This window comes from Macrobrachium rosenbergii, chromosome 29 (assembly GCF_040412425.1).
Source record: "Macrobrachium rosenbergii isolate ZJJX-2024 chromosome 29, ASM4041242v1, whole genome shotgun sequence".
Taxonomy (NCBI): domain Eukaryota; kingdom Metazoa; phylum Arthropoda; class Malacostraca; order Decapoda; family Palaemonidae; genus Macrobrachium; species Macrobrachium rosenbergii.
This window is the reverse complement of record NC_089769.1, coordinates 15,117,084-15,142,083: the sequence shown is the minus strand read 5'-3', so window position 1 is coordinate 15,142,083 and position 25,000 is coordinate 15,117,084. Positions and strand designations below refer to the sequence as shown.

At 34.3% G+C, this 25,000-nt stretch overlaps 1 protein-coding gene across 2 annotated transcripts in view; it reads left to right on the top strand.

Annotated features, from left to right (window-relative positions):
• LOC136854615 (uncharacterized) overlaps nt 1–25,000 on the top strand; it is a 493,174-nt gene that overhangs the window by 107,162 nt on the left and 361,012 nt on the right. For both annotated transcript variants that reach the window (XM_067131142.1, XM_067131141.1), the window contains exon 5: nt 18,565–18,674. The gene's annotated coding sequence lies outside the window, so the exon portion shown is untranslated. The remainder of the gene's footprint in view (nt 1–18,564; nt 18,675–25,000) is intronic.

Here is a 25,000-nt window from a genome sequence, read left to right as displayed (position 1 = left end):
AAAATTATATCAAAAATACAAATACTGGTATTAAAATTGTATCCAAAAACAAATACTTGTATTAAAATTGTATCAGAAATACAAATACTAGTATCAAAATTATATCAAAAATACAAATACTTGTATTAAAATTGTATCAAAAAATAAATACTTGTATTAAAATTGCATCAAAAATACAAATACTTGGATTAAAATTGCATCAAAAATACAAATACCTGTATTAAAGTTATATCAAAAATACAAATACTGGTATTAAAATTATATCAAAAATACAAATACTTGCATTAAAATTGTATCAGAAATACAAATACTGGTATTAAAATTATATCAAAAATACAAATACTTGCATTAGAATTGTATCAAAAATACAAATACTGGTATTAAAATTGTATCAAAAATACAATATACTTGTATTACAAATACTGGTATTAAAATTATATCAAAAATACAACTTACATTAGAATTGTCAATTACAAATTGTATCAAAAATACAAATAATTGTATAAAAAATACAAGTTGTATTAAAATTACTTGTATTAAAAAATCAAAATACCTGTATTAAGATTGTATCAGAAATGCAAATACTGGTATTGAAATTGGTTCAAAAATACAAACACTGGTATTGAAATTGGTTCAAAAAACAAATACTTGCATTAAAATTTCATCAAAAATACAAATACTTGTATTAAAATTGTATCAAAAATACAAATACTGTATTAAAATTGTATCAAAAAACAAATACTTGTATTAAAATTATATAAAAAATGCAAATACTTGTATTAAAATTGTATCAAAACTACAAATGCAGGTATTAAAATTTTATCAGAAACACAAATACTTGTATTAAAATTGCATAAAAAATACAAGTACTGGTATTAAAATCGTATCAAAAATACAAGTACTTGTACTAAAATTGTTTAAAAAATACAAGTACTTGTATCAAAATTGTATCAACAATATAAATACTGGTATTGAAACAGTATCAAAAATAAAAGTACTGGCGTTAGAATTGTATCAAAAACAAAAACTGGTATTAAAATGATATTACGATCCTTGCCTCATGAAAATTGTAACGCTATCTTATTTTTGTAGTTTAGACTTCTATTTTTAGACTGGTTTAGCATACATACCTACATACATACATACATATATACATACATACATTCAGATACCAATAGTTGAATTCGTGTGGAATAATTACATACCTTCTGTCATGTTGCACGTTTAGAAAATTGATAATTCCACGATAAAGGAATCTGGGAAATTCACATTACACTTTTCACATTATCATTATTATTATTATTATTATTATTATTATTATTATTATTATTATTATTATTATTATTATTATTATTATTTCAGCTTCGAATTACTAATGGGCTTATGGTACAGTCAAGCAATGATGATATCCTCAACGATTTGATTTCTTATTTTGAAATACATAACTGGAGATTTTTGAATGACTTGCATTTTGCGCCAAACTTGAAAGTCATGCATAAACCAAAGCAGAATAATAAATTAGATAACTGTTATTATTAAATTTGCATTTTGTCTCTCTTGCAACGCAGGAAGTCTGCATTGGGTTAAAAAGTATGTCATTATGTTCCTCAAATCTTGCCAGTTCCATTATGGTCCTCAAATCTTGCCAGTTCCAGCGGTATCTAGTTTTTGTATATTTAAGATATAACCTTAGAAGTAGTCTATCGAATATGCAGGTATATAGTTGTTATTATTATTATTATTATTATTATTATTATTATTATTATTATTATTATTATTATTATTATTATTATTATTATTATTATTACTGGAAGAGAATAGACCCTCTCTTAAGCATGTCCTATTGAAAAGGATGGATGCATTAATTCGCACAATGCAGACGTCCTTTTTAACAGGACATATTATTATTATTATTATTATTATTATTATTATTATTATTATTATTATTATTATTATTATTATTATTATTGGAAGAGAGTAGACCTTCTCTTAAGCATGTCCTATTAAAAAGAATGACTGCATTAATTTGCACAATGCAGACATCCTTTTTAACAGAACATATTATTATTATTATTATTATTATTATTATTATTATTATTATTATTATTATTATTATTATTATTACTGGAAGAGAGTAGACCCTTTCTTAAGCATGTCCAGTTAAAAAGAATGGCTGCATTAATTCACACAATGCAGTCATCCTCTTTAACAGAACATATTATTATTATTATTATTATTATTATTATTATTATTATTATTATTATTATTATTATTATTATTATTATTATTATTATTGGAAGGAAGTAGACCCTTCCTTAAGCATGTCCTGTTAAAAAGGATGGTTGTATTAATTAGAACGGTGCAGCCATCCTTTTTAACAGGACATATTATTATTATTATTATTATTATTATTATTATTATTATTATTATTATTATTATTATTATTATTATTATTATTATTATTATTATTATTATTATTATTATTATTATTAGTAGTAGTAGTAGTAGTAGTAGTAGTAGTAGTAGTAGTATTAGCAGAACATGAAAAATCAATAATTAAAAATAACGCTCCCCACTACCACCACTTCACACGCTGTTCTGTTAAGCAACAAATTCAAACACTTTGCAATTGCCTGACCACTCTCCAGTGGCTTGAATAATGGCAAATGCTTCAGAAGTAAACAACAGCTCGAGGTGCTGAGAATATTTAATTTAGAATTACAGGCTTGAGCAGTCAGTATTGTTTCAACCTTTTTTTTTTTTCTGTCCACAATACATCAGGTTCTTCCATTGTTTTCACACCGCTTTGCCTAACACTAGTTCTTGAATTTTGGTTTTTTATTGATTTTTCACCATTGGTTTGTTTTTGAAGTTTCTATGTGAGAGAAATATGTGAATTTGCTTTAATTATTTGGGTAATTTCATGATTATTATTATTATTATTATTATTATTATTATTATTATTATTATGACTGGAATACCTAGGAAGACCACCCTCTTTCAAATAAACTTTATTGCTATTATTATTATTATTATTTTTATTATTATTATTATTACTGGATTATGACTGGAATACCTAGGAAGACCACTATTATTATTATTATTATTATTATTATTATTATTATTATTATTATTATTATTATTATTATTTTTATTATTATTATTATTACTGGAATACTTCGGAAGACCACGCTCTTTTAAACAAACTTTTTATTATTATTATTATTATTATTATTATTATTATTATTATTATTATTATTATTATTATTATTATTATTGTTGTTGCTGTTGTTGTTATTGGTATTAGTGAATTATTAATAAAACAAGAAAGAAAGCCGTTAACTTCGCAGGCAAGTTTGAACAAAAGAGAAGTTCCTTATTTACTAATAAATTGATTAATAAATTTGTATCTCGATTTATTCTGCATTATAGTAATTATGCGGCTCCAATTTATTTCCTTAGCAATTACTTATTAGAAAGCTATAAATTCATTTTAGAGTTGGCAAATGATACTTTGGGATCTTGCCAGTCTCTAACTTGAATGTTTGTATTAGTTTTATGATTAATAACCGCTTCTAACTGCTGAATGCTACCCTTTAAAAAGTTATCTAAAATTAAATATTAATTTTCGTGTGATATATATAATTAATTTTCTTTGTGAGTTTCAACATGTCCTTAGGAAAGATCAAAATTAGCTGTTATTATTCAGACTCGGATTTACATTTGTTTTATTATTTCACTTTTTAGTTTTTTGTAAAAGAAAACTATTGAGTTGGCTTTGTCTGTCCGTCCGCCCTTTTTCTGTCTGCCCTCAGATCTTAAAAACTACTGGGGCTAGAGGGCTGCAATTGGTATGTCGATCATCCACCCTCCAATCATCAAACTTAGCGTATTGCAGCCCTCTAGCCTCAGCAATTTTTATTTTATTTAAGGTTAAAGTTAGCCATGATCGTGCGTTTGGCAGCGCTTTAGGACAGGCCACCACCGGCAGTGCCTGAAAGTTTCATAGGCAGCGGCTCATGCAGCAATATACGCTGTACAGAAAACTCGATTGCGCCGAAGAAACTTCGGCGAATTTTTTACTTTTTCCAGAAGGTTGCACCTTTCTTGTTTCACACTCTCACAATCTGTTAAAGAGAAGTTCTCATTTTATGTTGAGAATGCTTACTCATAATTGCCCCCAGTATTATTATTCACTTTCTTGTAAATTTATTTAACTTGGAAGAACATTAATAATAATGTGTTTTTAATTAATTAATTAACAGATATCTCTAAGGAATACGTTTCAGAAAATTTCTGGACAACTAAACTTAGGGAAATATTTTTCTTTAAATTCTTATCCAAAATATGTTTCATTAAGATTAAATTGCTTTTCCTTTTACGACTGCGTTCACCACCTTTATTTTCTAAGAACACGTGTATGCTTTCAAAAAGAATATTTTAGTTTCAAAATAAGAAATTTCCTATTTTGCCCACTGTTTTTATTTTGCGACCGAAAGTTTATTCATCTTTTAACAAATCTTCAAATTGTTCTCTTATCCATCGTCTTCGAAACTAAGATCGTTCATATTTTACCCACCGCTCTTGTTTTCTAAACTTACATATATATTTCACTCATAAACTTGAAATTCAGCTCATTTTCATTCAGCTCCAGTGCTTGCGAGATGCTGCCTGAAGTCTCGAACGCCCGGCAAATTGAAGTGAGAGCGTGAAGTGCTTATTGAGAGGCCCAAGAGTGTAAACAAGATTTCAAGTAAACACTTTAATGATAAGACGAAATTTATTTTGCAATTATTGTATTTACCGCCTGAACTGCATATCAGCAGCCCCGGATGCACAGTAATTAAGTCGAGTGTGTCCTCTTCAGCTTAGAAATTGGATGGTCGGTCTCTCTCTCTCTCTCTCTCTCTCTCTCTCTCTCTCTCTCTCTCTCTCTGTCTCTCTGGTTTCATCTGTCTTTTCAGTTAAGGCTGAGAACTGGAGGTGTTAAGTATTCTGTACTTTTTCTTCCTTTTTAATTCTTTATTTATTGTCCCAAAGTATCACATGAAACATATCAGTGATAAAGCGCACCTGCCAACTTAATGAATAGGGTTTATAGTGCACACACAAAGAAGTTTATCAGTAGTGAATAAATTTCATTTCAGTTAAAATATTTTCAAGTATGTCGCATGATATTTTTCATTGGGTGAAGCGTATAATGTCGACTATTCTACTTGAAAATTATATTTCTATGAGCATTTTTGAGTATTTATCATCGGCTAAGATCACCTAACATAAAATTTCAATTTATAATAACTTTTTTTTTTTCAAATTTCATACCTGAAGCTCCCCTGGGTGGGTCAGTTAGAAAAAAAATATTTAATCGACTTGCCAAGTCACTCGATAATAATATTTTTCTCAGAGTCAGAAACTTTTGAAGCATCGACAATTTCCATATTCGTCTGCTACTTCCATTCGAGTTTCTCCTTGATTTGTGAACACTGCAAACATAAATATAGTCCAAATAAGGAAATAATGACTGCAGTCATCATTAATATAATTCGGTAGTCGGCCAAGGATTTTCTTAACTCCAGGGTTTGCCGCGTTGGAACTGGGACTCCTTAATATTCATTTTAATATCTATTATGATGTTCCACTATTTTATATCTACTGATTTTTAGCAATAGTTCTTATTTGTTACTTATTTATTCATTTAAGAAGTTGCCGTGTTTTAATTATGACGATTTCAACTACACTATTTTTAAAGCCGTTCATTATACCAGAGAATATTATTTATTTTAGTTTTAAGAACACTCTTGTTTGTGAAAGTAATTCTGATTGTCTAATCGATTAAAAAACCTGCAATCATTCCGGTTTTGAATAACAGTTAGTTATTATAGCAATGACTTTTATTTGCATGCACTTGAAAGACTTTCTAATTTTTATATACATTTCAATTGCATCATTTTTGGCTTTCTGCAAAAAAAAACTATTGAGATGGCTTTGTCTGTCCGTCTGCACTTTTTCTGTCCGCCCTCAGATCTTAAAAACTACAGAGGCTAGAGGGCTGCAAATTGGTATGTTGGTCATCCACCCTCCAATCATCAAACATACCAAATTGCAGCCCTCTAGCCTCGGTACTTTTTATTCTATTTAAGGTTAAAGTTAGCCATAATCGTACTTCTGGCACTGCTATAGTTACCAACAGCACAGACCACCACCGGACTGTGGCTGAGTTTCATGGGCCGCGGCTAAAAGTTTCATACAGCTTTATACGTTATACGCTGTACAGAAAACTCGATTGCGTCGAAGAAAGTTCGGCGCATTTTTTACTCGTTTTTTTTCTTTTATTTCGTACTACTTCTTACTATCAGACCCTAAGCTATAAGAGTTATCTTTATTTATTGTTCTGATTTAACGCACACTCGGTTTAATATTTATTTTGATGGATTTTCATGCAATAATCTTGTACGCTTTCCATATAGAATTCTTGATGATTACGAACACCCTTTTTTTAGTATTTACCTTTCAAAGAAACTCATTCTTAAGGTTGATTATAAGTCACTGCAATTTTTCTACTTTTTAATCTTCAAAATAATTCAAATTTCCTGATGTTTATGGTCATTTCATGCATTCATTCTAATTCTCCCCTATGTAAGAAGTTGCTCTTAAACTTTATTTATAGATGTTGCAATTTTCGTCATTTGTTTGGGAAATGAATTTATTAGATGTTTAAAAGCAAATGAACTTGTAATCGTTTGATATGAGATAATTAAGCTTTTTCACCTATTATAAATGCTTATGAGAGCCTGATCTCTCTCTCTCTCTCTCTCTCTCTCTCTCTCTCTCTCTCTCTCTCTCTCTCTCACAACACAAACACACACACATTCGTAAACCTATTACCTTTTAAATGCGACATTCTATTCTCTCTCTCTCTCTCTCTCTCTCTCTCTCTCTCTCTCACACACACACACACACATTCGTAAACCTATTACCTTTTAAATGCGACATTCTATTCTCTCTCTATCCGTCTTTCTCTCTCTCTCTCTCTCTTCTTCTCTCTTTCTCTCATAATCTCATGACCTTATTACTCGTCGATCTAGAAAATCTCTCTCTCTCTCTCTCTCTCTCTCTCTCTCTCTCTCTCTCTCTCTCTCTCTCTCGCAACGCTACCTGAGTGACATTATGCGGTCTCCTTCACGGACACGTATCACGGGGGAGAACTTTCACAAATTACCTGTAAAAGTTCGCGATGTCTTTGATCACTTCCTTCCTGTTATGTGCTCTAGATGCTCTTTACACTTTAAGGTCATTCATTTTTGACAAATTTAAGAAAGGTAGTACAGGTTAAATCTGTCTTAGCCAGATTTAAGAGAGGAGGAGGAGGAAGAAGACGAGAGAGAGCGAGAGAGAGAGAGTGAGAGGGAGAATCGCTAGGTTTTTCTCAGTGATCATTTTTCTACCACCCCAAAAGATCTCATTCAAGAAGAAGAAGAAGAAAAAGAAGAAGACGAGAGAGACAGAGAGAGAGAGAGAGAGAGAGAGAGAGAGAGAGAGAGAGAGAGAGAGAGAGAGAATCGCTAGTTTTTTCTCAGCGATCATTTTTCTACTACCCCAAAAGATCTCACTCAAGAAGAAGAAGAAGAAGAAGAAGAAGAGAGAGAGAGAGAGAGAGAGAGAATCACCTGTCCTTTCTCAATTATCATTTTCTACTTCCTAAAGAGAGAGAGAGAGAGAGAGAGAGAGAGAGAGAGAGAGAGAATCACCTGTCCTTTCTCAATGATCATTTTCTACTTCCCTAAAGAATCTCACTCAAGAAGAAGAAGAAGAAGAAGAGAAAGAGAGAGAGAGAGAGAGTGACGCATAACAATAATTTCAGCGGACTTAATTTCCCAGATAACGACATGCGCGATTCTTGAATAAAGAGACGGATAATAGGATTCGGTAAAAAACGGAGGACGGTAGAGAGTTCCTTACGTATGATGAAGTTCTATGGAGGACTGTTTAGCCCGGACGGCTTGTAATGTCCTTTTAATTGGCTGTTTGTTGTTTCTTTTGTTTATTTTGGTTTGTAGTCTTCGGAACTCATCTGATAAGAAAGGCTCACTTAAAAAAAAAATCTGGTCAGTCCTTCCTCATTAGCAAATGAATGGTTTTTTGTGGACGAATGATTAACATTAGTTCACGTCTCTCTCTCTCTCTCTCTCTCTCTCTCTCTCTCTCTCTCTCTCTCTCTCCGCACACAGACACATAATATATATATATATATATATATATATATATATATATATATATATATATATATATATATATATATATATATATATATATATATATATATATGTATATATATATATATATATATATATATATATATATATATATATATACACACATACACATATATGCATGTATGTATATGTGTGTGTCCTTCATGTGTCTATATTATATATATATATATATATATATATATATATATATATATATATATATATTATATGTATATATATTATATATATGTATACATATAGATAGATAGACATATGTATGACGTGTTCATTGAAACCTTACAGACTAAAAGATGGGAGCAGAAGAGTGAGAATAAAGCATAAGAATAACAATAGACGAAGAGAAAATCAAGCTGTACTGTCATGAGTCACCGATGTTACTTTACCATAAGAATAATATGTCCGGAGTGAAAGCGGTGGCAGGTGTATCAGAGGAATATGGAATAAACGTTAGTGTCCATAAAGGATCAAAAGAGAGTCTTGTTGTTTATGATAGTAAGGTAGAAAGGAGTGCAGAACAGGAGTTCCCTGCGGCCTAGTAGGAGTTGCATCAGAAGACGCGGCCTTACAAGTGTCTGAGAGGTCAGGATGAAATTGGAAGGAGACGGGTGAAAACCTATGTGGATGAAATAATGTTTATGATGACTGGAAAGAAAACGAACGAAAAATGCAGTCAGGGAAGTGGCCATGTTTGGCTCTGTTGATGTTCCAATAATGTTTTGTTGCGGGGGTGTGGGAGACCAAGGAGTTTGAACTCAATAATATAACACTGGCTCAGGATTTCAAATTATACAAGAAATAAGAGATTTTCGAGGCTTCCAATGTATAAGGAAAGTAAATACAAACAGGAGGAAGCGGAGTGCCATCTTGTCGACACACTGGACACACCTGAGAGAACATTAAGAAAAGAATAGCTAAAATCTGAATGAAAAGGAAAGAGATTACTTAACTACGGGTAAATAAAAGTACCCCATTATTAGACACAGCAAAAATTTGTAACGCAGTCATGGGGTCAGTGCTGCTCCAATCTGCAAAGATGTGGACTCTGACAACGAAGTGATTTTGAAAAGTTATGACTAAAGACGGCTAAGATCTACAGCCTGAGTAAGTCGAGAAGATCTGATCTGAAGTAAGGGAGTTGAATAGGGATGTGGCGTCCAGCGGTTGGAAAATAGACTGAGGTCCCAGAGCAGTGATTCTCAAACTCGGTGCCGTGGCACCCTGGGGTGCCACGGACAGTGCCTAGGGGTGCCGCAAGATTGTCGTGAATATTTTTTTTTTGGCCAGATCATCTCAACGAACATTTGTAAAAAAACAAGTATGCAGAAGCCTTCAAATAATTATTATCAGTGTGTCTGCTCTAATATATTAACATACACAGATATATATATATATATATATATATATATATATATATATATATATATATATATATATATATATATATATATATAGAGAGAGAGAGAGAGAGAGAGAGAGAGAGAGAGAGAGAGAGAGAGAGAGAGAGAGAGAGAGAAATAGAATTTATATTAGAAATATCAGCACACAATTACGTGTGGAACAGAAATAAATTTCTGACTTACATCAGGATATATATATATATATATATATATATATATATATATATATATATATATATATATATATATATATATATATATATATGTATATATATTTATTATATGGATAATAATTTTATTCATTAAATAAGAAGTTAATTCATGCGATATGGTGGGAGGGTGAAGAAGGGTGCCGCGGTAATGATTACATTAGTTAGGGTGCCACACTAAAAAAGATTGAGAACCACTGTCCCAGAGAATGGAATGGTTGGAATCAGGAAGTCCGAAAAGCAATAGACATTGAAGCATCTGGAGGCATAGCTAATTACAAAAAATAAAAAATAAAAAAAGAGCGCAGAGGAAGACCTAAATCAGGTGGGATTTCTTAGAAAGCGCCCATAAGAGAAGATCGTTAGTGGGATCTTATTTCGCCTCTACTCCTTAAAGACGAAATCTGTCGTAAAAAACGTTAATGATGACGAATGATGTTACATCTGTGTATATACGAGTATCTCTCTACCTGCTACCTTTCCATCCATCTAAATGGTACCCTCCTTTCATCATATCTCTCTTCCCTATGCTTCAAAAATTTAGGTAGAAAACGATACACAGTCACCTCTAATCAATATATTCAAAAAGAATGTTCACCGGTAAGAGCAGAACTCAGGAAGAAACATTATACTTTCGAAATATTGATTTCATCATCAGATTTTCTTACACGGCTTGAGCACCACTGTTGTTTCACTACGACCCCCCAGTCTGGTTGAAGACTGGTCCATCTTTACAAAAGTCACAGGAGTCCCGAATTCATAATTATTCAGCGACTAGACGAATGAAATACCAGCATCTTTCTTTCGTAACTCGCTCATTAAAAGGCTGGACAAATAATAAGATTCAGGTTTCGCTAGTTGTAGGTTTCGTCATGCGCTGAAGGGAATAGCAGATTATTAAGATCGCTGTCTCGTAAGTAATTAGTTTCGTAAATTTCCTAAGCAGGCTCAGTAATCACCCCAATTAAGTCCATTCCAGTTTGAGAGACTGACAGAATGGTGTCAGATCTCTTTTTGTGTATGCTGTTGTGCCAGTGGTGTTATAAGTAGTTCCAAGTCCTATGTTAGGTTAGATTTGGCCACATTTAGTAAATAGTTCCAAGTCCTAAGTTAGGTTAGATTTGGCCTTTGTAGTGTGGGTGCTTTTCTCTCCATCCAGAATATCAGGAATATTTTGTTTGTTATCGTTTTTTGTATGAGAATCATTAGTGTTTAGGTGACACTTACGAATAACTATTGAATCAACACTCGCTGAAATCACCGGGGCCATAAGGCTTAAATATTTAACCTTCAAAAATAAGAGATAATGGTTAAAAAATAACAAGCACCAACAAGACCTTCAATTTGGTGGTCGCAAAAACTCAAGGTCTCATTAATCAGAGGTCTCGGAAAACAGAAAAAAAAATTTCTAAAATATCATCCACAAAAAAAGGAAAATCAACCAGCTAAACACGAGACTCCAAAAGTGGCCCACGAAAATTAGGAAAAATCAAATAGTGAGATACATTCGTCCGAAAACCAATATAGAACCGAACCCCTCACGCCAAATAACGCCAAAAAAAAAAAAAACTCCTTCGGAGCGACCCCAGATGATCGTGAATAATGGATTACGTAATGAATGTAGCGGCGGTATAACAGCGGGAAGTGCTAAACGGAGGCGTGGCTTCGTGAAGGATGAAATAGTGGGAGGAGGAGTAGGAGGAGGAGGAGGAGGAGGAGGGTGAATGAGGAGGAGCGGAGGGTGTTTAAATGGGGAGGAGTAGGAGGATGAGGGGGAAGGGGAGGGGGAGGTGCCAGACAAGGGGTGAGGGCCTGAGGGAGCGCAGCTAAAAGGGAAACGTGACATCCGGGACCTTGATTAAAGATTCGACGGGCAGGGCCTTTTCGACGAAAGCTTGACTTCACTGCGTACTATAATGGAACTGGTTTTGGTTTTGATCTGTTTCGTACAAATGATTAATTTTATTACTAGGATTTAATACATGAATTGGAATATAGCTCTCATTATCGACATCATAATAACATCATTCCGTCCATTTCGGTTCTTCGGCGAAGAGGCCGTGATGCGTGTCACAGGGTCTAGCAAAGACAATTTCAAATTTCACTTCCGCGAAGCTTGCAAATGCGGTAATTATTGGCATTTGATTAATACTTTAATTTTATACTGAACCAATATCTTTGTTTTCTAGAGAAAAAATAAGGAATTACATTTTTGTCTTGAATGGAAATTACTTTCATGTTTATGAATGTATGAGCCAAGTGTTGGTGCCAAAAAGTTTCGAAAAATTTTCCTCTTTCAGCATTGAACATTACAAGTTCACGTATTTTTTTCATGACCCGTGTGGTAACACCAGTTTATTAAAGTGAGGAATTAAACAATTCTTGTAAAATGTTAAGTTTACACTTGCGAATTTTTTCTCGGAATCTTCTCAAAGAAGCTTTCAAACGTTATAGAAAATTATTATTATTATTATTATTATTATTATTATTATTATTATTATTATTATTATTATTATTGCTGGTTTTAGTTGTTGTGTAGATGTCTGATCAGTCTGCCATTTTTCTCTCCGATTTTTCACTTTTATTGTTTGGATATTTATCGTTATATAGCTATATTCCTCCTTCTATCTAACGCAGACTAAACCAATGACAAATTTGCCGGCTAATAGATTTGTCTGGGTGACTTTAATTTTTGTCTTCAAAATGTATCATCATAGCAAATATCTATCTAAATCTATCTGTCTGTCTGTCTCAAGTACATCACATACGCGCACACAAACACATACATACGTACGCGCGCGCGCGAGCCGCTGTATCAGGAGCCTCAAAAAGGTGTTTTTCTTATGCGCGTGCATTGACTTTTTATTTATTTTTATTTTTGTCCCCTAATCAACGGACAACAATAGCACATTCTCAACTGTTATTAAATTCTCTTTTAACTATGTGACTACATACGTATCTTTTGTCATTTTCTTTTGTAGTTTTGAGTTTGAAAATACGACTGATATTATTTGTCTGCTGCAATTTCTGTAACGCAGCTGCTGGCCGGTAAGTGAGAGGAATTTCCATGTCGCAACAATTACGGCTTTTCATAGGCTCAGAAAAGAAAAAAAAAACTTCCTTCTCAGCAGCCGGCTTGGAAATCGAGTCTTAAGGGATCCGAGCAACGCAAAAAAAAAGTCTTTTTTTTATATTTAATTCTTTTTTTATAAGTAAAAACTACGCAAGCTTCAACCGGGCCCCAGAGTCTCGCCACAGCTGGTTGGTTTTACCATGTTGCTGTCAGCCGAAGTTCACTTTTTTTTAACAAATCTATTTTTATCTGCGTCGTACATCAAAGAAGTCAAGGCAATATGCTCCCCTTATGAAACGAAACGTGGACATTTTTCAATTCCTAGTGGACGCTTAGTAATAGAACATTTATATATTTCTTATCAAAAGAGCTAGGACAATAATGCTCTCCTTGCGGAACCCCAGGTGGAAATTTCCTAATGTTCGATGACTGTTTAGTGAGAGAACAGTCCACTTTTTATCTTCTGTCATATATTTTAAGATCTGAGGTAAGATGCCCACCTAGCGGAACACCCTCTGGATTTCTGAGGTGTTTTCATGATGTCTGACGATCAGTATTCAAGGACATACATGTTTAATGGATTATATTCATGTTTTACATTACTTGCAAAAAGTAGAAGTTTCAGTGTATCATTAATATTTGAAATTGAATTAACACGCGATCTTTGTTCCTATTTTTAGGATATATTTTCTTGTAGCGAGTTGGTGCTAATTGACAAGTTTTTTCTCGTTTTAGCTGTTTCTAGATAAAGAAAAAAAATCGCAATTTATTGATAAGTAATTTGAAACTGAATTATTTATATAATGAATTAAAGACATTATCTCAGCTTTTAAAAAATAGTAAGATTTCCATGTATATTATTGGGTATACCATATTTACTTGTTTTACCAATGATACAATAGCACTAACTTGTCCCATTAGCTTATGCTGACACAAGATCCTTTGTAATAAAGAATCGGGTACAAGTACTATCTGATGAAGATGAGTTTCTTTTAATTTTACTTATGTAGAGATTAATTTCACTATTCAGATGTTTGTTTATTTGTTTACTTATATGACAAAATCCTAAGAATGGTGCACTGATTCAGTAGTGAAGAAATATCATATAACAAAATGCTGACCTATGCAGCTTTTGAATTTATTTCAAGACAATCTGCCTTTTGTTTACTGAAAAGAAAACTGTTGCCCCGGCTTTGTCTGTCCGTCCGCACTTTTTCTGTCCCCACTTTATCTGTCCGCCCTCAGATCTTAAAACTACTGGGGCTAGAGGGCTGCAAATTGGTATGTCAATCGTCCACCCTCCAATCATCAAGCATACCAAATTGCAGCCCTCTAGCCTCAGTAGTTTTTATTCTATTTAAAGTTAAATTTAGCTATAATCGTGCGTCTGGCAACGATATAGGCCAGGCCACCACAGGGCCGGGGTTAAAGTTTCATGCGCCACTGCTTATGCAGCATTACACAGAGACCACCGAGAAAAAAACTCGATCGGGGACATTTTTTACTTGTCTGTTGTCACCATAAACAGTTCTCCCTTTGTAATTCACTGATTTCTTTCAGGAAAAATAAAATTAAGACATCACCAACCTACAAAAATACCAAATGGGTCTGCCCCATACTATGTTCTGTAATATACACGTAATGTTAATTCTTTTTCTCATCTTACTTCTAAGCAAATATCCCCTTCCATTCAGCTCGGATAAGAGCCCTATTCTACTTCACCTAAGCGTCTCACTTTTCATATCCGTAGGATATTATCACCTAGCTCTTTTGCCTAATTTTGTCTGGCATTTCTCTATTGCAACCGTTGGTCTTATAGATAAATATATGTCGATTAATGTTGATTTAATTCTTTCGCTAGCTATTTGCATCATTATATACTCCATCCTCTTGGTTCTGTTTTTACTTTCTTTTTACGTATGTATATTGTGTTGTTTTCAAATGTGCTTGCATAGTTAGTAACCTCTCTCTAGTGTTCCAAATAAATGCCTGCACAGAATGAATAATGATAATTCATCATCATCATCATCATCATCTCACTTCGGCTCTAAATATGAAGCTCCCCTTTTTATCATGATTCCAAGATAATGTACTTTTTCCTTCCTTCCTCAAGTCCTGGAACTAGCCATGTCTGACATAAATTTACCCACAATTATTCTCAGGCTAAATTTTTGAAGTGTTTTCAAAATGACTTGCAGTTAATATTCAAGGGCATACAAGTTTAATGGGTATCCTCGTGCTTTACATTACTTACAAAAGTAGAGGTTTCAGTCGATGGATAATACTTGAAATTGAATTAGCAAGCGATTCTTTTCCTATTTTAAGCATTTGTTTCCTTGTGTTGAGTGAATACTAGCTATCAAATTATTCTCGTTTTACATGTTTCTCGAATGAGAATAAAATAATTTTATGATGCGTAATATGGAACTGAATTATGCACATCATGTGTTAAAGATAGTCTCTTAGCCTTTAAAAAATAGTAACATTTCCATGTAAATTATTAGGTAGTACTGATTTGCCTCTTTAGTTTATGCCGACACTAGATTCTGATCAATAAAGAATCCAGCACAAGTATTATCTGAGGAAGATGGGCTTCTTTTCATTTTATTTATGCACAGCCTTTTTTCACTGTTTAATTATGTGGTTATTTATTTTTTGTAAAGTAATATCTGTGGTCGTTGGTCTCATCTTAAGGCAGCTAATTTTAGTTCTTGCCACAAACAATTCCCTCTCTGATTCATCTGCTTCTTCGGAGAAAAATATGTAGAAATCATCAATCAACAAAAATACCAAATGGGTCTGCCCTATACCGCGTTCTGTAATATACACTTACTGTTAATTCTTTTTTCTTCCTTACTTCTTAGCAAATTTCCCCTTCCATTCAACACGGACACTGGACCTATTCTACCTCATTAAATATTGTCGCTTTTCATATCTGTATGTTATTATCACCATATTCTTCCGCCTTATTTTGTTTGATATTTCTCTGTCGCAGCTGTTGATCATAAAGGTAAACATATCTATTAACGTTTATTTAATTTCATCATTATATACTCTATTCATCTTCATCATTATATACTCTATTTTCATCATTATATACTCTATTCATCTTCTTCGCTTAGTTTTCCTTTCTTTTAAGATATGTATATTCTGTTTTGTTCAAACTTGCTTCCAGTGTTAATGGCTTTTACGTAATATTCCAACTAAATGTCTGCACAGAATGTTTAATAATAAATACCACCACCATCATTATTAAATTTTTCTTCGGCTCAAAATATAAAACTCATCTATCTGCCATGTTTCCAGGATAGCTTGCTTTTTTTTTTTCTTTCCCAGTATTGTAACTAACTCTGTGTGATGTCGACCTAGCCCCCGACATTGTTAGACTAACTACAAGGATCCCTCAGAATGAATGAAAACCCTTCAGTCATTCGTCTCATTTAAAGCCGGTGGCTCAGTGTACAAGTTGCGTCACTGTAAAGTTTATTCATTGCTCAAAAGGGCACAGCTGCTAGAGGCATACACACTGCCCTGGCGATACTGTGTGGGCAATGGTCGTCACCGAGAACCACCAGATATTACATTCAAAACCCACACATTAGTAAGACGTTCATCCTGTTTAGCAAGCCTCTAACAGTACCTTCTCCCACTAAACGTCATCCCGGTCTCAGCCGTCAATTCCCCACCGACAAAGATAAGCCTAAAATCACGTCGGCGATCGAACAGATGCGCGAGACGAAAACGACACATGAATCATAACATGCGATACCGACGTGAGCTGCAACCGTCCGGCCCTTTTTCGGCCGTCCAGACGGACCCCGCAAAAGGAAAGTGTATTCAAATACACTTGATTGTGAGGCAATACACTTCCTTCATAAATCCGCCGGATTCAGCGGAGGCAACCAGCCTTCTTGTGGTTCGGACGAGGACGGAATCACAATGACGTCAACAGTGTCATACCCGAGTCCTGGCCGGGGATGCTTCTCATACTAATGGGCAGGACTCCAGATTGTTTTCGTGCGATTGGGTAACAGGTCATGCAAGGAGCCGTAAGAGGACCACGGGAAGACCACAAGGGATGTCTGGATCTTTTTGCTTTTTTCCTTCTCTGTTGAATGAGATAGATAAACAAGGTGTGGTTAAATAAACGCCACTATTATTTTCTTCTTCTCTGTTTAGTTGCGGATAAATGTAAGCGGCTATTAGAAGACTACGATGAGACCTAAAAGATTGTTGGAACTTGTTAAATGACTGTTGTATGAGATTGCATGAGGGTAGAGTAAGATCAAGGTTCACACAAAAGCTATACTAATGTCACATAGAAATAATAAATGATTTTGTCGTGTTAACTCGACGCGATTCAGAAGGAATCTATTGGTGAGAATGATTTGGAGAATCTATAAGATTTCAAGGTACAATTGATTTCAGGGATTAACACGAGGACTGGAAAGCGTGCAGAGTTGTTAATAATTTTTCAGGTTTATATTTTCGATATGGAAAAATTCAGAAAATAACCTTGATACTCTTCCTAATAATACAACAGAAAGAAATAAGAAAAACTAAGTTTTTAAAAATAATTTTTCAGTCTTCCAAAAGTTCATTAGAGCTAGACGAAAATAATAGTCAAAAACGGTATCATGAAACGAAATTTCGCTCGCCTAACGATTCAGAGAGGAAGTGTATTCGCTATATTCAAAACATGCATTAAGAACTGAGAGCTAAATTTGGAAGTTAATGAACTGAAAATGTTGATTCGGTTTATATCACAACCGCTGGAAACTGGTTCGTGGTGATCAAAACAAATTACCTAAAAAAAAATTATATTTTCTTCTTATAGTAAGGAATGATAACTTGTTCATATGCGTACGTGATGGTTCTTTTAATTTAACATCCACTTGCGTCATAGATTATAATCTTTATGGAAATTTATGTCTATAAAATTATTAAAAATGCGCCAGAGATAGTGGTAAATTGATCATTTAGACCAAGTACGGACGCGTATATAGATAAAGGCAAAAGAAAGAATGAGAGAGAGAGAGAGAGAGAGAGAGAGAGAGAGAGAGAGAGAGAGAGAGAGAGAGAGAGAGAGAGAAAATGTATAAAAATAAAATTAAGACTTGTGCTTAGAAAAATAAATTGTTTATTCTGCTCAATGAGAGAGAGAGCACACACAGAAAATAATTATTTATCAATTGTGATAAATGAGAAGATAATAAGTCGTTAATAATTGTAACGACTGAGAGTGAGAAAGAGAGAGAAAGGTAAGCAAAAACAATCGAGTGTCAAAATGTAACAGGAAATGGCTGGAGACAAAAGGAAAGAATGATCGTATGTGATTGTAACGAGAGAGAGAGAGAGAGAGAGAGAGAGAGAGAGAGAGAGAGAGAGAGAGAGAGAGAGACATAATAAGATTTTCCCAGTGTATGAAGTCAATTGCATATTTCGTTCAAATAAACTTACAGAATTTTACAATACTTACACCGTACCCAAATTTCACCTTAATGCTATTTAACAACTTGGTAAAACTCATAAGTATAATTATTTTTTTTCAGATTTTTCTTTGATTTTTTATTAATGTCATTTAACATTTTATCATTTTTTTGTATTTTCAGATTCACCTTGTCGTACTATAGCCTTGAGCTCTGTAAAAAAAAATTAATTTCCACTTGTAATGGGGTTGGTCGTTCGGCTACTCTTCCATTTATTCCGTCGCTTACAGAAGGTAAATTATAATTTACTTGTTTATTTATTTTGTATCTTTATTCCGAGCCACGTTTCAATACAGTAGCATCGTGACTGATAGTATTAATGGATATTCATACAGTTTTAGGTCTGTACTTCACCTGTACCCTCAGCAGGTGTTATTAATCTATTTTTCCTTTCTGTAACTCGGAGTTCCGGAAATGTGCCGCTGGCATATATAATATTTTCTTGGTATCTTGAATAACAATGTTACTAATTCATCTTAGAGATTCCTGGCGGTTCCACCATACCCCCTTATTCCCCTTTTCTATGACGCTTATTATTATGTATTTTGGTACCTTTGTGGCCGACAGCCCCAAGGATACGGGGATGCTGAGGCGGAGGACAATTAGCTATGCATATCATGGCTATTCAAATGCTTACCAGGGGTCAAGAGACCAGCAGACCTTACCAGATTGGTGCAGAAGAAGATCGTGCCACAAGGCATGTCTAAAACGCGAGGCCCGGAGACGTCTGGCGTACTCGGATTTCTCACTCAGGGGCGGATTAGCCTCATTTGGCGAAACCGGCATTGTTGTCTCAAAGTGGCGCCGTGTTCCCTTGCTGCTTCTGGTGTTTTGACTCACACTTCGATTCCTCAAGAATGAAATGGCGAAGAGAAGAATGTGTGAGCAAAAAACAGCTCTTTCTTTGCAAAGATCAGAGGTTTTGTTTATAACAGGTAGCTCAAACCAAACAAGAATGAAGATATTTATATTTACATAAAAGTAGTTGCACACATGCACAAGCACACGCATATCAGGTCGTATCCCCTACCAGGTGGTGGCTTCACAGAAGAGAAAAGACAACGATTATTACGACAGGCATACTTAGCGTTGTACAGAGCACTTACCCAACACTGTTTGCTTCACACACCTGAATGGAAGATTGACGAGCTGTATATATGTATATATATATATATATATATATATATATATATATATATATATATATATATATATATATATATATATATATATACTGTATATATATTTATATATATACATATATATATATATATATATATATAAATATATATACATATATATATGTGTGTATATATCTATATATATAAATTATTTGTGTGAGTGTGTTTATACAAAGCATGTCGAAAATGTTATTAGAGTTTAAAGCAAGTGAAAACGTCAGTTCATCTCGATTTAATAAATTTGTGGTATTTAGATAATCATACAAACGCCAATATATGCATCTGCGTCCGTTTTTCCGTAACTATTTTACCAGTCTATCTATTTGCTCGTGTGATTCACGCATGTACTGACTGGTTTTACCTGTCAGTATAATCAGGCAAAAATATCAGTGATTACTAAATGATGCATTACTGCAACATTTTTGATAAAAGAGAGCTAAAGTCCTAAGGCAGGTTAGCTTATACTTATGGCCACCTGCCTTCCAAATCATCATAATTATTATGAAATTTGAATTCTTTTGTGTGATTTTTTCTATATATTTTTTCAGTGCTGAAAATAACTTGGACTCACATCCCAAGCTTTCTCCCTGAATCCTGAAAAAAATTCTAAAAGATAATCTGATAAATGAAAGTAAAGTTGATCTCACGATTTGATAAACCGTAGGCGTAGAAGAAATACCTGGTTATTATTATTATTATTATTATTATTATTATTATTATTATTATTATTATTATTATTATTTTAGATTGAAAAGGGGACTCGAACAGATTCCCGAAAGCTTTCTGTCGAGATACGTTTTTATATATTGTATATATGTACAAATACATAACTGTGGATTTTTTCTCCATTATTATTATTATTATTATTATTATTATTATTATTATTATTATTATTATTATTATTATTACTTAAAGAAACAGGACGTTTCGGCTGTGTGAACAGCAGGTTTCTTTGTTACTGTTACATCTATAATTCCAGATGCGTTTTACTGCTTCAGTATCTGTTGTGTGACCTTCCTATTTACCTGGCGCACCTGCAGCCACTATGTTAACATATTAACATGTTAACATGTTCATTCTCCGTCTGCACCGCAACAGCGATCACGCCATGTCGATGGCATGTTCTTCATAGCTTTATCATTCACCTGTCTCCCCTGAACATCATGTTTAGGTCCTAACGCCAGATCCTATCAACATAAATCATATTGTGAGCGTGCCTCGCAGATCATTGTTTTATTCATACGATGTCAAATCTCCTCGTATCACATCTCGTCGCTTCCCGCACTAAAAAGGTCGTTTATTAAAACGATTCGAGCTCTAATCTATTCTAGTATGATTTTCGAGCGGCAGGTCTGTTGTCGTATTTCATCCGCTTCGTGGTAGACCGATGTAAACACAACCTCGGCCTTCGCTTATCGTTTAACAAAAGAATGGCCACGTACGAGAGGATGCTGATCACGGAAACACCCGCCAACTCCCCCGGTGACGCAAAGAGCCGAACTGCACACCTAATTAGGTCACATAATATCTCTCATCGATCGTTACAGAGTCGTTCGCATGCTAAAGAAGGGAGTTACTGGTGGAGCTGCGAGATATGCAGATCGCAGTGCATCGAGCTGAACTCTGTTCTTGTCACCTCTGACCCCGAGTCCATGATTCAACTGACAATCCCTCTCAATGGTCTCTGATTCTTGAGGCCATTTGCAAAGAAGAGGTGGAGGAGGAGGAGGAGGAGGAGGAGGAACTCCTCTGGCCTGGGCGTTGCTGGAATATCAATATGTAGCTCTGAAAAATACCGCGTTGAACATGTGCTTCTGGATTAGAGGCTTCGTTATGGAAAGGGGTTCGAACAGCTGACTAATGCGAACATAGACTTTCTGTCTGGTATCATTTGTCTGTCCGGATACTCTACTGACCTTTTCGAAAACCATCTATTCACTGTCTGTTTCCGGGTCGAAGGCTGGGTAATGGAAACGCACTTTACCAGCTGACTTATGGGAACAAAGACGCTCTGTCTAGTTGGATTTGCTCTTAACAACCTCTGTGTCGAGCTGAGGCGAGTGAAAAAATTCGTTTCTCGGCCTGTCATTGGTTGTAAATTGAGGCATTAAACTTACTGCCATCCTGCTAAAAGGTACATGCAAGAAGTAGCTTCTGCGGAGAAGGTAGCCCAGCTGAAAATATTAAGAAACAGATGATTTTCCAGATTACTCAGAGACATTTTCTCCCAATAAAAATTCATTAATTTGATGTGTAGATATTTAGACTTATTCGTTTGTTCTACACCCTTCCGCACACGTAATCTAAACTGTTCATTCATAAGTTTTTGATGAATAAGAGCACTTGCATTTATATGCTTTTGAAAGTATTTATTTTTTCCTGAGTTCATTTATGTTGGTTGGTATAGACCTCGGTCCACACCAGGCCTATCATACCTCTTCATACCTTACTCTTGAGCAAGGCCCTATACTGGCATATAGCCAGATTAATGTCTACCAACTCCCATCTTTTTATATGAAAATTTTCTAAATGAATGTAATTTCTTTGGAAATTTCGGCATTAAAACCTTTCTGCCCCTGAAAACTTTAGATAACGATCTGGAAGGAATATACAGATCTAGTCTTTACATCAAGACCGTGATTAAGTTCATTTCTGAAACTATCTAAACATTGAAAATAGTCGAGAGTTAATGCTGATTCTACTAAACGAGCGATGATATTTATTTATAGTGAGATTTTAACCGTTTGCCAAGACTAACCTATGAACAAAGTAGAAGAAATCTGTAATCCATAAATTCTTGGCTGCAATCATGCTTTATTAGTTACAACTCTGGATGGTAACACGATGTGTTATTAACGTTTTCAGGCATTGTGATAACTAACTACACAGCTTCTGTGTCTTTTCCTTAGTTGTTTATTACTGGAAGGTTTACCTAGGGAAAATGAACTGCGGAACTTAGGAAAACTAATATATCTTCTTAAAACTGCATGAAATGCAAAATTAGATTTCTTGCATTTTGAATGTAGGTGTCTATGCATTGTATCTTATTGCGAATCAAGCAAATCACCAGAAATAAACAGAAGCTAATGAAATCCCTGAACACTATGGAAGATGAAATCCCTCGCTGTCAAGATAGTTAAGGAAGATGAAATCCCTCGCTGTCAAGTTAGTTATGGAAGATGAAATCCCTCGCTGTCAAGTTAGTTATGGAAGATGAAATCCCTCGCTGTCAAGTTAGTTATGGAAGATGAAATCCCTCGCTGTCAAGTTAGTTATGGAAGATGAAATCCCTCGCTGTCAAGTCAGTTATGGAAGATGAAATCCCTCGCTGTCAAGTTAGTTAAGGAAGATGAAATCCCTCGCTGTCAAGTTAGTTACGGAAGATGAAATCCCTCGCTGTCAAGTTAGTAACGGAAGATGAAATCCCTCGCTGTCAAGTTAGCTGAAGTCCTGTCAGAGTCAGCGTCCTTCCCTTTCTGGATTTTTCTAATCTTATCACGTATATTTCTATCGCTTTAATAAAGTACAGTGTGCATTCATACATTTTTGTATATTACAATGGTAGTTTTAGGATGATAAACTCCATACCTGGAAATACCGTCTTCCAACCCGGACCAACCTTATACTGCCTCTCTTATACTACCAACATTTTTGAGTTGTCGTAATTTGCAGAACTAAAGTAAGTCTTAACCGGAAAGTATATTATTTTGCTCAAATAGAATAAGTAAAAAAAATTTCCTTGTTGTAGATTCGTTCTACTTATAAAAAGGATGATTGAGATATGCCTAAGTATGTGAGGATAGCATATGTGAATATCAATTCATTTCTGTATTTATCTCTTCAGTGACAGTTTAACATTTACTCCCTGAGTCTTCAGAAAGTGGAAATGCTGCTTTTTGTTGATAAAGGTAATTAAAAAACCACTAATACTCAAGATGAACAAATCTTGGTCTTTTTCATAAAAACTTGATTAAAACCGCACAACTAATTACTAAAGAGCTTGTGCTAGTTACAACAATAAAAAGGCTTATATCACCACTCATTAAGATTTTCAATCTTTTGTTTATAACCACGTACTGTATTTGTATAAAAAAAACATCAATTGAAGTAATACGAGAAAAGTTTATACTATGATACTCTTAATTATTTAGTATATATTGCTAGTTACAATTCAAGTCTTAACAGGATAATGCTCCACGAAAGCAAGGCCGAACTCCAATATATTCTGTAAAATAAAAAAAAAACACGCATACACACACACACACATAAACACGCACACACGCGCACACAAACAGCAGCAGTTGTCGAGAAAATGACTGCATATTTTTCCTACAGCTATCGTTGTTTGAACATCATAAATTTCAAGGTTGCTGACTGGAGGTGAGAGGCCCTTTCCACGAATGTTTGTACTTTGTTTTCTTTAACTTATTTGGTTCCCGTTTCTTTTCGTCTCGCTTTTGTTGTTGCTGTTTTTGTCGCCCTCCTTCTGATTTCTTTATTGTCGCTTTTTTGGTCTTCTATAGTTTGATGAGTTGTGTGATGTTTTTGCCGTTTGTATTTAATTAATGTTCCGTCGTCTTCTGAGTTCATATTTGTTTGTCTATTCCGTTTGTTTGTTTCTTTGTTTGATTTTTGGAAGGGGAGAGCTGGGGTCCTTCCGTTCTGTCGCTTCCTTAGTCCATATATTTCCTCGTCGTTTTCTTTGCTTTATCTATTTTTTTTTTTGTGTTGTTTGCTCTGTTGTTTAATTGTTTGTTACTCTTGTAGTTTATATTCTTTTTCTAGCGTTCCCCGAATGTAGCTGTTTTCTCATCCGAGTCTATTTCTGTTTTTTTTTTTTTTTTAGTTTTTAGTTTTCTGTAAAAGAAAACTATTGTGCCGGCTTTGTCTGTACTTTATTCTGTCTGCACTTTTTCTGTCCGCCCTCAAAGCTTAAAAACTATTGAGGCTAGAGGGCTGCAAATTGGTATGTTGATCATCTACCCTCCAATCATCAAGCATACCAAATTGCAGCCCTCTAGCCTCAGTAGTTTTTATTTTATTTAAGGTTAAAATTAGCCATAATCGTGCTTCTGGCCACGATATAGGATAGGCCACCACCGGGCCGTGGTCAAAGTTTCATGGGTCGCGGCTCATACAACATTATACCGAGACCACCAAAAGATAGATTTCTTTTGGTGGCCTTCTCTATACGCTGTACAGAAAACTCGATTGCACTGAAGAAACTTTGGCACATTTTTTACTCGCTTTTAGTTTTCCTTGTCTTTCTCCAATTTTTACTTATCTTTGCTATATTATAAATCTGCTATCTTCTATATTTTTTCTATTACTTGGTCTTCCATTTACTTTCCGTCTTATTAGGTTTACAAAATATTCCA